The sequence below is a fragment of the Schistocerca americana genome, chromosome 8 (assembly GCF_021461395.2).
Source record: "Schistocerca americana isolate TAMUIC-IGC-003095 chromosome 8, iqSchAmer2.1, whole genome shotgun sequence".
NCBI classification, from domain to species: Eukaryota; Metazoa; Arthropoda; class Insecta; order Orthoptera; family Acrididae; genus Schistocerca; species Schistocerca americana.
The window spans coordinates 83,889,590-83,905,109 of NC_060126.1; the positions used below are offsets into that span (position 1 = coordinate 83,889,590).

General features: G+C 50.0%; 1 pseudogene; it reads left to right on the forward strand.

The window, feature by feature from the left end:
• Nucleotides 1–9,989: 9,989 nt before the first annotated feature.
• LOC124546244 lies at nucleotides 9,990–10,165 on the forward strand (annotated as a pseudogene).
• The last annotated feature ends 5,355 nt before the right edge of the window (nucleotides 10,166–15,520 follow it).

Sequence of the window (15,520 nt, forward strand, 5' to 3'; positions counted from 1 at the left end):
ACAACAGATCAAAGACACAAGAAACAGAAATCAACACGACAACAAGACGCTCCACAACAAGAAAATACAAATACCAATGCCCAGCACATCCCGGTCACGTTCAAATGGTTCAAATGGCTCTGAGCACTATGGGACTCAACTGCTGAGGTTATTAGTCCCCTAGAACTTAGAACTAGTTAAACCTAACTAACCTAAGGACACCACAAACATCCATGCCCGAGGCAGAATTCGAACCTGCGACCGTAGCGGTCTTGCGGTTCCAGACTGCAGCGCCTTTAACCGCACAGCCACTTCGGCCGGCCATCCCGGTCACGTCACAACAGCAATCAGAAGAACACAATTTCGACAAAAATCAAATGCAAGACACCCACATGACAACATCATCCGAATCATCTGACGCGCTCTCCTCTTCCGAAGCGGAAGATGCAGAAATGCAAGACATTAACCAAGATCAGGACGAACAGGAATTCACCACTATACAATACAAGAGACAACACAGGACACCGCAAAACATTTCTAACCCACGTAAAAGAAGAGCGGAAATCCCAACAGCTAACCGTTTCGAGCCGATAACGCCAGCGGAGACAAATCAACCAATCACAGCGCCCAATATACACTCCTGGAAATTGAAATAAGAACACCGTGAATTCATTGTCCCAGGAAGGGGAAACTTTATTGACACATTCCTGGGGTCAGATACATCACATGATCACACTGACAGAACCACAGGCACATAGACACAGGCAACAGAGCATGCACAATGTCGGCACTAGTACAGTGTATATCCACCTTTCGCAGCAATGCAGGCTGCTATTCTCCCATGGAGACGATCGTAGAGATGCTGGATGTGGTCCTGTGGAACGGCTTGCCATGCCATTTCCACCTGGCGCCTCAGTTGGACCAGCGTTCGTGCTGGACGTGCAGACCGCGTGAGACGACGCTTCATCCAGTCCCAAACATGCTCAATGGGGGACAGATCCGGAGATCTTGCTGGCCAGGGTAGTTGACTTACACCTTCTAGAGCACGTTGGGTGGCACGGGATACATGCGGACGTGCATTGTCCTGTTGGAACAGCAAGTTCCCTTGCCGGTCTAGGAATGGTAGAACGATGGGTTCGATGACGGTTTGGATGTACCGTGCACTATTCAGTGTCCCCTCGACGATCACCAGTGGTGTACGGCCAGTGTAGGAGATCGCTCCCCACACCATGATGCCGGGTGTTGGCCCTGTGTGCCTCGGTCGTATGCAGTCCTGATTGTGGCGCTCACCTGCACGGCGCCAAACACGCATACGACCATCATTGGCACCAAGGCAGAAGCGACTCTCATCGCTGAAGACGACACGTCTCCATTCGTCCCTCCATTCACGCCTGTCGCGACACCACTGGAGGCGGGCTGCACGATGTTAGGGCGTGAGCGGAAGACGGCCTAACGGTGTGCGGGACCGTAGCCCAGCTTCATGGAGACGGTTGCGAATGGTCCTCGCCGATACCCCAGGAGCAACAGAGTCCCTAATTTGCTGGGAAGTGGCGGTGCGGTCCCCTACGGCACTGCGTAGGATCCTACGGTCTTGGCGTGCATCCGTGTGTCGCTGCGGTCCGGTCCTAGGTCGACGGGCACGTGCACCTTCCGCCGACCACTGGCGACAACATCGATGTACTGTGGAGACCTCACGCCCCACGTGTTGAGCAATTCGGCGGTACGTCCACCCGGCCTCCCGCATGCCCACTATACGCCCTCGCTCAAAGTCCGTCAACTGCACATACGGTTCACGTCCACGCTGTCGCGGCATGCTACCAGTGTTAAAGACTGCGATGGAGCTCCGTATGCCACGGCAAACTGGCTGACACTGACGGCGGCGGTGCACAAATGCTGCGCAGCTAGCGCCATTCGACGGCCAACACCGCGGTTCCTGGTGTGTCCGCTGTGCCGTGCGTGTGATCATTGCTTGTACAGCCCTCTCGCAGTGTCCGGAGCAAGTATGGTGGGTCTGACACACCGGTGTCAATGTGTTCTTTTTTCCATTTCCAGGAGTGTAACAGCCAATCACGAGCGAGCCGCACAGGCGGAACTACAGGTTCCCGCCCATCACTATCTACCACACACACAAATGCATTCAGCTCAACAATGCTCTTAAAAAAGAACTAACAGGGACATGAAAAGCACTATATCAAGGAGACAGAGTTAAATATCATTTTGATTCCTTAGAAGATCACGCTAAAGCACTGCAATTTTTCCGAAAGTACAATATCCCATTCTTTACTCACCAGGCTTTCGAAAATAAAGAACTAAAAGTCGTCATCAAAAAATTACCAGCACATATAAACGAAGAAGAATTGGCCTACGCCTTACAACAGAAAGGTTTTAAACAAGTAAAAGTTTATTAGTACAAAAAACGTGATGAAAAAACAAACGCCCTCATCCCACTTCCAACATATGCCGTGACTCTTCCGAAAGGCAAAGACAGTAACAAAATCTACGACCTCAAGTACATTTTACGCACCAAAATACGAGTAGAAACATATGAACCGAAAGATGGACCGTCGCAATGCAAAAAGTGTCAACGGTTCGAACATACCGCCAGCTATTGCGAACTACGGCCGCGCTGTGTGCGCTGCGCGGGTTCACACGAATCGAAAAACTGCACCGCACCACGCACATCACCACCTGAATGTGTCAACTGTGACGAAGCACATCCTGCCTCCTTCTTGGGGTGTAAGAAGTACCAAGATTTACTTCGCAAATACAGAATCCGAAAGAACATCCTGCAAAACCGAACAAGACAGACAACACACATCATACAACAAGCTGCCCCTGAAATATCAACCTCGTCTCAACCTGGAACCTCATCCCGACCAGCAACCATCCACATCACAACCATCCACCGCTCAGCCAAGAATTACACAACAAACTAGACCAGAGATAAAATCATCCGTAAATCAGCGTCTTGGAAGAAATGGCCTTGCTTCTACCACTAACGATCAAAAATATTACTCAGATGCTACTGCAAACAGACCAAGCACAATGCAAGAAGACGCGAGTTCCATGACCTCGGCCAACCTCATGCAACCACTCTCACAAGCATTGACGGACATTGCAACATTACTCACTCACCTTCAACAGAAAACCACATCATTCCTCAACTTGGTTCAGGGAATAATTAAAGCCTTCGTTGCGCATTAAAGAATGCCAAACGAAAACAACACACGACACCTAAAATTATGTAACTGGAACGCTAACGGACTCAAGCAGAAACAAACTGAACTCAACAAATTTAACGCTCGACACCGATTCGATATAATAGCAATAACAGAGACGCACTTTACTCCGACGACGACCTTTAGACTCCGTAATATGCATGCATATAGAACAGACCGACAAGACAGAAGAGGAGGAGGAACCGCCATATTCATAAAAAGAAACATAGTACATCATCTAGAAACACTCCCACCACTCCAGTCATTAGAAGCAACCGCCGTCACCGTCCACACCGCCATAGGAAATATAACAATAATCGCAGCTTACATCAGTCCGAATAAACAACTAATCAAAGAAGACCTGACTACAATTTTTCACCGTTTTCCGAAGATTTTAATGATAGGAGACCTCAACGTTAAGCATGAATCCTGGAATTCCATCAAAACGAACAGAAAAGGACGACAACTATATAACGCACAAGCCGAACTCGAATGCACAATACACGCTCCACATCAATCTACAAGAATTCCAAACGTCCAAAACCAACTTCCAGATGTCCTCGACATTGCCTTAATCAAGAATATAAATCCAAATCTACAGTTACGAACCACCAATGACCTGTCATCCGACCATCTACCTGTCCTCGGCCTCATCCAACGAGCAGCTCTACAAATTCCACTCACACAACAAATACAAATCGACTGGGACCAATCTGCTCAAACAACATCCACACGACAATGAATCTAGACAGTAAAAACTGCTTCTATTGCGGTATGGATTCTCTTACCAAGAAAATAAAAACAGCCGCAAAAAGAACATGCACAATACATATAAACTCGGAAATATACCACGACACCTTCCCACCATTATTAGAAGAATTCAAAATACAACGCAATAGACACAGAAGACGCTGGCAACAGTTCCATAACCCCTACGACAAACAAGAAATGAAAAGATTGTCAAGAGAATTGCACCGAAGTGTAATAGAATGGAGCCAACAATTGTGGGAAGATAAAATGGCAGATTTCCTACTACAGACAAGTGAAGTAATCGGCCGAGTCCTGTCGCGGTATGGCAAGGTGCTTATTAGCATCACGAATGAAAAATAGGGCAGTGCCTACCGTTTCCAGGGCAACAGCGGAGTCCGTAGTGTTCGTGTGGACCTCCGCCAGCACATACCGTCATATTTAAATATTGCGAGTACAAGGGCACAGGTTACCTATATAGGGCAACCACAGACATGCTCCCTCTGTCAATCCACGGAGCATCTACGCGTGGAATGCCCGCGCAGGCGCCCTGTGCAACTGCCGCGGGAACGCACTGAAGGTGACAACCTTGTGCCTCTTCTCAGCGAGATAGTGGCGGGTGCTGCCCACCGAACCGCTGAGCGAACTGACGAATCGACCCCGGGTCCGTCAGGAGAGGTAAAACCGGTACCTAGTGCATCTGTTGACAGCCCTATTGAGATTGTCCCGGACCAGACGCCCGTAGTGGCAGTACCGCCGGCGGCGCCTAGCGCGCCTGCTGTGGCCAGTGATATTGTCACTGTAGAACAGATGGAGGTAGTTCTTCCTACCCCACCCCCACCGGCAGATGACGCTAAGTCCCCCCGGCGTCGTGATGGCGCAAGAAGGCGAGCCAAGGACAGCAAGTGGAGGAGGAGGGCGTCATACGTCCTCCTCCTGAAAGCAGCAGTGAGACTGAATCTCAGGCCTCATCAGTGACACGCTCTGTTTCTGCTGACCGCTCGCACGGTATGCGAAAAACTGCTCGCCAATTAGAGGCGCTTATTAGTTCATCACGAGATCGGGGAGTAAGCCCCGCAAAACGTAAAAATGAACAGGGCAGCGAACAGCCGCTGCAGTGCACTCGCACCCTCTCACATACCGCTACGACTGAGCCGTCTCCGCCGCCTGGTTCGGACTATCCCGCCGATGGGGGAGGACTGAACTGGGCTGACGACGAAGACGACGAAATGCGTGATTGAGTGGGCTCGTTCCCACATGAGTTGCCCGGTATTTGTCTTTAACATCCGGGGTGATGTAGCAGGGTTACAGTTTCGATATTTACACACCTGCTTATATACGACCATGACCTTATCTGACGTTACTTTCTCTGTTTTGCTTTCTCAGGCCTGCAATTGACCGTCAGCCGGGAGCCCTCTCCCTTTTAACAGTAAATATCAACTCCATCTCCAACCCAGTAAAACTAAGCTCTCTGAAGGACTTTCTGCGCCTTGGTGCATTTGATGTGGTTTTTCTCCAGGAGGTTTGTGCCCCCTTTCTCTCTGACCTGGTTGGTTATGAGGCACTATATAACATCGACCCTGACGCCAGGCGGGGCACTGCTTTGCTATACAGATCAGAGTTAACTCCATCCAATGTTACAAAACTATCCAATGGTCGCGTTCTCGCGTGTATCATTCGGGATGTACTTTTTATTAACGTCTATGCTCCCTCAGGAGCTAATCACAGGCATGACAGAAGAACACTTTTTACGTCAGAGATCACCCCTTTCTTGACAGCTCGTCGTCTTATCGTGTTTGGTGGAGATTTTAACTGTGTGGTAGCCGATGCTGATCAGGTCCCGACGCCCATGAGGTGTGAAGCACTCGCTACACTCCTCCAGGCGGCTGACCTTAATGATACGTGGCGCCACTTTCATCCCGCGTACACACAATATACTCACATCTACCCCACTGGAGCAAGCCGTACTGACCGTGTTTATGTCTCTGCTGATTTTCTTCCTGCCCTTTGTGCCGTCCAACTCATTCCTGTGGCGTTTAGTGACCACTGTGCGTACTCTTGCTCCTTGCATATAACGGGCCCAACCCCGGTTCCTCGGGGCACCTATTGGAAGATGAATACACTTCATCTCCCAACGCCCGAACTTCGCACTCTTGTCACGAAAACATGGCGGGATTGCATCGCTACTGCATCGAAGTACCCTACCACTGTAGTTTGGTGGCTCCGCTGTGCGAAGCCGCGGCTGCGACGTGTTATCCAGCAACATAGTCGCGAAGTCGCACACTGGAAGTGTAGCACATTAGACTTCTACCAACAATGTCTAAACGATGCACTAACCCTTCCTGCTGACAGGTATGACCAGCTACGCATGCGCCTCAACAAAATTAAAGCGACAAATCCTTCGCTTCTCTCGGGAGAAGGCCGAGGGGATGGTGGTGAGGTGCCGCTCCACATCCCTGATTGAGGGCGAGAGGCCATCCAGCTATCACCTTGCCTCTGAAAGGAATCATGCAAAGAAGAACACCATTCTACGCCTTAAAACAGACGATGGTACGCGCCTCACAGACCATCGTGAAGTTCTCAAACACCTAACAGACCATTATACGCACCTCTTCCAGGATGTTGCGGTAGACGTCGCCGCCCAACGAGCACTTATCGGTGGGGTCCCAACTTCATTGGATCGTCGAGACCGCGACTGTTTAACCGAGCCACTCACACTCGCTGACCTCACATCTGTCCTCTGTGCCTGTCCGGGACAAAAATCACCTGGCCCCGACGGTCTCCCTTATGAATTCTACCAACAATTCTGGGACCTGTTAGGAGACCGCTTCTGCAAAATGTGCGAGGAGATTTTTGCTGGTTGCGAACTACCCGCCGAATTTCTAGCTGGACGTATTGCCCTTATTCCAAAGGTCACAGGTCACTGTCGAGCTAAAGACCTGCGTCCTATCACCATTCTTAACACTGATTATAAGTTGGTGGCACGAAGCGTGGCCTCTCGTCTTAAACAGGTAATGAATAAGGTACTTAGCATCACGGTATATAGAAGCGGCGATGAAGATGGTTCGATTCGAAACGCCACATGATTGAGTGGGGCAGTCTTACTCACCGCCGACACTCGATTCCCGGCTGCAATTCTTTCCCTAGATTTCGCCGGTGCCTTTGACAGGGTCTCCCACCCTTACCTGCTGGCCGTTATGTCGCGGATGGGTTTTGGGGAGCGCTTCATAAGAATCATCCGGCACTTCTTGGATGGAGCAAATTCCACAATCGTTGTGAACGGCTGCCGATCACGACCAATTCCCATCAGACGATCAGTTCGACAAGGGTGTCCCTTGTCAATGTATTTGTTCGCTTTAGCGCTGGACCCCATGCTGCGTGACATAGGACGGATGGTCGATGGTGTCGCTCTCCCAGGCGTCACCTTCCGCAGTGCGGCATACGCGGATGATGTCGGTGTGTTCGTCGCAAACGCTAGGGACGTGGATTCAGTTCCGAGATCTCAACGTTTATGAACGAGCATCCGGTGCCATGTTAAATTCCAACAAAACGGTGCTGATCCCGCTAGGACCACGATCATTGACCATCGAACGCCCATGGTACCGAGTTGTGGGGGAACAACGTATCTTGGGCCTTGAGGTGACTGCCTGTCCGCAGCGCATGTTAACACTCACGTGGAGGCGGCTTCTCACGCGCATCAGAGGACTTTGCGTGAGTCACGCTGATCGCCGACTCGACCTCCATCAACGAATCCAACTGATTAATACTTACATCCTACCACGGGCATGGTACGTAGCACAACTCCTTACGCTACCGAAACAAACTGGCAGAGCCATCTCACAAACAGTATATTGGCTCTTGTGGCGGCATGCACTGTTCACTCGTTTCTACTTCCGATTTTAGTGTTGCTGCTGTTTCCTGATTGATTCTCAAGAACATAACGTGATACGAAGTTGATGCACAGACTTGTACTCTGCCAAAGGTCGATGGTGGCCTTGGACTCATTGACTTTCCCCGCAAATGTGCGGCCCTCCTGATTCACCGTCTCGCCACTTTGCGTGAAACTGACCCAGGTGGGACAACAGCGGTTCTTTTCGACCGTTATCGCCCACAATCGGCGCGTGCACCAGTATGTTTGACACATATTCCGTTCCGGATGACGACAGTCAAGGACTATTACCTCAATCAAAGTTACGTCCTAACAGTGGCCACTGACAAGGCACGCACGTCGAAGCGCCTTTACCAGGCACTTCGAGGGCAGCCCACAGCACATAAATTAGAGGACAGACGACCATCGGTCATCTGGCACCAAGCTTGGGCTAATATCAACAACCCAGCCCTTCCCACGGAAGTTTCAGCGCTATGGTATCGTGTCGTAAACAATTTAATACCCACTAATCATCGCTTGGCGGCCATCCGCCTACGGCCCTCGGCTGCTTGCGGCCGATGTGGTGACGTAGACACCAAAGAGCACCGTCTCTTATGCCCTCACGTCACAGATGTGTGGGACCTTGCACGTGTGCTGATCGGTGGGACGACACCAGACAATGTGTCAATCGACTGGTTCCTTACCACTGATATTCAGACCAACCCCCGAACGCGACGTAACGCAATGGTGTGGCTCTTGGGCCACACCATTTTCACGATCTATGACCTTTCCCTCACCGATGCTGTCTCTTTCATGGACTACCTGTGGAGCCAGCATCGCCTGGCGGAATCTGACCCGAAATGTACCACTACTTTTGCAACATTTCTGAAAGTTGCAATGGTTCATGGTTATCAAAAGGTGTTCCGGGTTGACTAAGGCACCTCGTCCAGGAATTGCCTGAGTTTACCCCTGGATCTTTGTCACTCGGACTTTCAAACTACCCTTGACTTGACTATACCCAAGATTTGACATTGGCCTTCTGGGCATCACTAGAGTAGACTGCTCTATGATACTGATAATATGGCAATTGTTAACATGGGGATTGTGTGAACCTTGTATGACAAATTATTGGAAAATTAGAAAACACGTAATCTATCTTAGAGAATTATTACTTCGTTAATTCTATGGGCGATGGGATTATCTCGCCAGTTTCGTTTTCATTTGTGTGTGCCGCCGACCCTGTTTTTACTTTGCCTTCATTTTTGTCTTTATTTATTTCTTCCTTTTTTTAGTTTCTAAACCCATCACTTGCTTCACACCTGCAGAGAGAGGTGTATTTCTGAGTAGTGTGTCGTCGCCTCCTGAGGCATAGCAGAGTATGCTTCCGCTTTTATTTTCGGTTTAAGGCAATAAGTCTTGCTATTAACAGCACCCTGCTTTGTGTGCTGCGTCGACACTAGAGGATGGCGGCAATTTTGGAGAGGAAAAGGTAGGGCTATAGGGGAGGAAGGAGGCCCATAAAAAAATAAAAAATAAAAAAGTGTAGTATCTGTTCTTATCAGCTTAATGCTGGCAAGGTCGGATACAAAACACACAGATATGCGATGTACTTTCTTTAGTCACTGGACTCCTAATGCCCGATTATGACGAAGCTGCAGCGGCGGCTCCGGAACGTGGCCAGCCTTGGTGTGAGGGCAGCAACTGCTGGTGCTACTGCCGGACTCGCCCCGCATTCAATACTTCTCCCTCGTTTTCTCCAGATTTTGACTGAGGGATGCGAGATGTTCAGGCCCCAACTGCTGCTTGCTCGGTCGAGGAGGCAGGTTTTGAGCGTGGCAGATGCAGACCGGTCTCGTGTGTGTCCAGCCTTTGCTGTTGACACCGGCGGCAGAGTGTTAGTGGCATATGAGCCTTCCCATATGAGCCTTCACTCTGCTCGCTTTCCTTTCTTTTCCCCCGGCCAGCTACGTCTGGGTTTCCACCGGGGTTGAACTCAAGCTTATGACACTCTCCATCTTGGCCAGAACAATTCTCTGGGTCACACCAATATCTTATATTCCTGAGATAATTCTTAGTTACGTCCGCCCGAAGTGTGACGCTCCGGTGAACGGCAGGCGCCGTTGAGCAACACTTTCGCGGCTGCTTCCAATCCCTACCGAATGTGAACCTTTCCTAAGTTCCTTTCCAAGTATTACCTCAATGACTAAAAAATCTGTTCTATCTGATACGTCCTGCATCGCAGGACCAGAATATTAAACTCATTTTTGGCTCATGACGGAGTGCTAGGGGCTTGCTCCACCTCTGTCGCGGGTTGGCCCGGCATTGCAGTACCGCCGGGATCGGCCCACCTAAAATTAATTAAAACACAGCCTGAAATGGGTTAGTATTCTGCAGTGATCAGATACTCCGCCGGTAGCAAAACTTGTCGTAGTTGTCGAAGTGCCCTATAGTTAGCTGCATACACACCACGATTACTTTTAATTAATTTAAGATTATCTTAAGAGTATTAATATATATATATATATATATATATATATATATATATATATATATATATATATATATTTTTTTTTTTTTTTTGCGATTAGCCGGACCGCTCTTGCAGCCGCATTACACCAGGCTGGTAATTTATGGGGGCACAGAACAGTGCCTTCGGATGCCTCGTTGGCGTCTCCTATGGAAAAAAAAAATGGAAAATTGTTAAAACATCCGAAGACAGCCGACACCACATACAGCGATAAACGGACCAGACGGATTAGTATTTGACGCACTACAAAAAGCTGAATTATTTGCCGACGAGTACAATACCCAAATGTCGCTACCACACAATTAACAGGAAAACCTACACAATACAGACAACGAAGAAGACAGAATTAGACACGTTCTAGAACAGTTCCGATACACACCGTCAATAGAAAGACCTCTCCTTACCACACCAGCAGAAGTAAAGGAGATAATAGCGAAAGCAAAAAATACAGCACCAGGCACCGATCAAATATTCAACATCCACTTAAAACATCTACCACGTAAAGCAATAGTACTCCTAACAAGGATAATTAACAGCTGTTTACTACTCGAATATTTTCCAGATAATTGGAAAACTGCAAAAATTGTACCAATCCCAAAACCGGGCAAAAACCCTGCAGAAGCTGCAAATCACAGACCAATCAGTTTACTTCCGACACTCGGCAAAGTTCTCGAAAGAATTATCTTAAAACGCCTACAGCTATGCCTCGTCGAACATAATATCATGCGCCCAGAACAATTCGGTTTTACCTCAAAATTATCAGCAGAGCTACAACTAATCCGCATTACAGAACACATCCAGCATAATTTTAACCTTAGTAAATCTACTACAGCCGTATTTTTTGACATTTCAAAAATATACGACAAAGTATGGAGAGAAAATCTAATAGTAAAACTACACGAGACCACACCGATCCCAGATTGCTACGTAAAAACCATTGACAGCTTCTTACAAAATAGACAATTCTCCGTTAGTATACAACGCAAAAGATCTACTACAAAAGTACCTGAAGCCAGAATCCCGCAAGGTTCTGTCATATCGCCAATATTATTTAATCTCTATGTCAACGACATACCGACTCTAACACATGTAACTCTAATCTTATATGCGGACGATACGGCCTTCCTGACATCCGGACAAAACATCGAAGTCATTACATCAAGAGCACAAAGACAAATCGACATCATGGAAGATTGGGCACATCAGAACAAAATCACTTTTAACGCCACTAAAACAGCTGCAGTGGTTTTTACAAAGAAGAGATTACCAAGGTTAACAACTCAATTACAAGTCGCAGACCAACCCATACCCTGGAGCTCCAAGACAAAATATTTGGGTATACATTTGGACAAATCACTAACATTCACAGAGAACACAATAGAAAGAAAAAGAACCGCTCAAAAAATGATGAATATGCTCATTCCGTTCTCCAAAAGTAAAGAGTTGAACACGAAAACCGAAACTACAATTATACAAGTCAACCATTCAGCCAGCAATACTGTACAGAGCGACAGCATGGGGCACTGCATGTCAAACCAACATTAAGCAGTTACAAATTCTTCAAAATACATGCCTGAGGTGGTCCCTCGCAGTACCTCGCTGGACGAGGGTAGCAGAAATACATGCACAGTTACAGTAAAAGACAATAACAGAAAAAATCCAAGATCATGCACAAAAAATTTTCCGAAAGATAGACATATGTCGAGATTCTACCCCTCAACTTAGAACCGTTGCAACAATAGCACCACAACCATGGCACAAGTATAAAGTACCAAAATCAATACTACCAGGCTAACTAAAAAACAAAAGAATTCAAATAGACAATTAAACTCAATGTCAAGACCATCAACTGCAACAAGAACTTCAAGAAATCAAGCGCTAAAATTTCCTAAGCAAGAAAGGACAAAATTCCAGAAGAACAAAAGACCCCAAAGAGGGAGCCCAGTTCCTTCTGACTGTTTTTAAAAATAAAGTTGTGAAAAGCTTACCCTATCCTGAAACACACAGAAACAAGTAGAGACCGCCGAAGGAGGGTACACTTGAAAAAAAAAAAGAGAGAGAAAAAGGAGAGAGAGAGACCCTAAGAGCATTCCGAGCTGAGATGCCATAGCGTGCAGACCGCAGTGACGAAGTGAAGGGTGTGGCGGATCGCTGTCCGGCCGAGCTTGCTCGGTCGGCGGCCCCATCCGGCCCCCCGACTACGACGATCCGGAAAATGGACGAGGTTCACGAGCTAGATGACGATCTAGGAATGCGGCAATCGTTAGAGCTTGCTCTGGCGGAGGCCGCTTCCTGTCCGCTACCTACGACTGACCTGGAACTGGACATGGACACCGAGACTGGCAACGCTCCTACTGCGTCGGCAAGCCGTTATGCGCACCGGGCTTCGGCTGGCGAGGCGAGTGGCGCGGCGGGCACGTCCCGCCCGCACACCTACGGCAAACCGGCGTACGAAGAGCGGCGCCAAGAAGACGAGATGGCGCGTTCTGACTACCAGCGATGGTCTGTCGTCGCTGACCGTAGCACGTGTCTCGGACATGGGAGGGCCGCAAAAGTCCTCACCCAGCACCACCAAGGCTTTAGAAGCTGCTGCCGGACAACAGGTGGCCGACAACAGCAACAGCGCCCTGAGCGGATGTAAAAATGGCGGCGCTACAGGTGCAACGGAGGCCGACAAACACCACCAATTTCTGATGGGGCTCATCCCTGGAGCCCAAAAACCGGGAAACCACGAAGAAAACCCGGCCCTGAAGCGCACCTGCCGGAAATGTCGTGCCGAAGTATCGCACGATGCGTCCGCAAAGCGCCCAGCCGCTAGCACCTCCTACAGTGCACCACGAGTGCGCACCCAGCAGAAGGCGTCTCCGACGGGGACCAGGACCCCTCCTGAGACCGACGAAATCGGGGTTTAGGAAGCCCACGAGGAAGCACACTGCCAGGACAGTCGTGCTAGCAGCAGCAGATGGCGCAACCACCGCCAACCGCAACAGCTGCCTCCCTGACGCAACAGCAGAGGCAACCGACGCGGAGCAGCAGAAGAGGGCGCCACCTCCCCCACCGGTCGTCATCCAGTGGGAAGGCACCTTCAAAGACTTCGAGACGAAGTTAAAATAGGTGGTGAAGGACTCCTTCACGACGCGGACGGCAGGTCGAGACCCGTACCGCGTCATCACGCGCACCGCGGACGACTACCGTGGCGTGATGGAACTGACGAAGCGTGAGGGACTCCATTCCTTCACGTACTCGTCATAACCAGTGAAGACACTCAAGGTAGTTTTCCGGAAACTGCCTTTCAACATGGACCCGGCCAACCTACGAGAGCTACTCGAAGAGAAGGGTTACGTCATCCGCAGCACATCGCGGATGAAGTCACCCCGAGACAACAGCGACATGCCGCTCTTCCTCGATGTCCTGGATGACAACACTGTTCACAGGAAGGTGTTCCAGGAAAAGCAGGTGGGCAGTGCTGAAGTCACTGTGGAGAAATTACGGCGCAGAAGAGGACCTCCACAGTGCTTCAATTGCCAAGGCATCGACCACATCGCTAAATATTGCCAGATGAAGCCGCGCTGCGTGAAATGCGCGGGAAACCACGCCAGCAGGGAGTGTCCACTCCCCAGGAAGGACGCCCCGACCTGCTGCAACTGCGAGGAGGCCCATGTTGCCAACTACAGAGGCTGCCAGGCCTTCAAGAGAGCAGCAACCAGGGGACGACCTGCGCCCTCCAGGCCTGTGCAAGCGGGCTGAAGTCTTGCTGCGGCTGCGGCTGCCGCTGCATCCGCGGCACCGACTTCGAGACCGGCCCAGAGACCGCCCGCCCACCCCTCGGAAGTCCATAGGCGCGGACGGCGGAGAGAGCAGCCAGCACAGGCCGGCGCAGCGCCAGCAGCAGAAACCACGCCAGCGAGTTCGAGTTAGTCTTCCGTTGAGAGCAGACGTGCTACGCGTACGCTGCGATGAGTTAGGAGTCTTGCTCAGCGAAGGGTGTGGCTTCGTCGGCGGCCCCATCTGGCCCCCCAACCATGACGACACGGCAAAGGAGACAGGGAAATGACTTGTTGACGGCCTATGCACGGAACCTGGACGTTGAGATGGAACATTATCATTCGGCATCAGAAGAAGATATGGACTTGTCTGACCAGCAGGCAACCTCCACCGCGGCACAATACCGCAGGACGAGGACAGACCCGCGGACAAGAGGCCGCCAAACGAACGGAAACGAAGACGGTTTCGAAAACCCGCCGAAGAAGAAACTCGCGCGCGGTCGGCGGCAACAACAGCCGTCAACATTACCAACGGCGAACAGATACGACGCCATTCAAGATGACGGGGCGGCGCACACCGCAGACGCGGCGCACCAGCAGCCACAGCAGCAACAACCACAACAGCAGCAGCAGCAATCACAGGCGCCCTTACTGCGGTACAAAATAGCACCAATTGTGCTGCAGTATAAGAACTCCTATATGGAACTCCGTGAGTGGCTAAAGAACCACTGCAAGCAGCCCTCCACCGTTAAACAAGCGGGGGAAGACAAGTTGAAGCAAACCGTCTCTTCAGATGAAGATTATCGTACAGTGGTACAAATGGTCGGGGAAAAAGCCATCCCGATGTACACATTTCCAACTATGCGACCTGCAACATTGAAGACAGTTTTTCGTGGCATTCCTTTCTCAGTTCCACACGACGACATTAAAGAAGTACTGGAAGACATGGGCTTCACCGCCATGGTCGTCGACCATCACAGGATGCCAGGAACGCAGCAATACACTGGCCTGCGTGTCGTAATACTAACAGACACACCGCAGCACCGCGAAATCTACAAAATTACCAGGATGCTCTATCTTACGATCTCTGTTGAAAATCTTCGAAAGCCAAGAGGACCCATACAGTGCTTTAGGTTCCAACGGTTCAATCATGTAGCCCGGCACTGCACAATGCCGTTCGTCTGTGTAAAGTGTGGTGGCCCACACGACAGCAGGCAATGCACAAGAAGTCGCGAAGAACCCGCAAAACGCAGGCTGTGCGGTGGCAGTCACCCAGCGAGCCTTCGATCATGTCAAAAGCACAAAGACGCCAGCAGGAGAATGAGAGGACTACCACCCATGAAGAACAGGACACCCAACGCGCCTCCGTCTGCCGCCAGCAGCGAACCACCACCACCTCCTCCACCCAGCAGTGCCA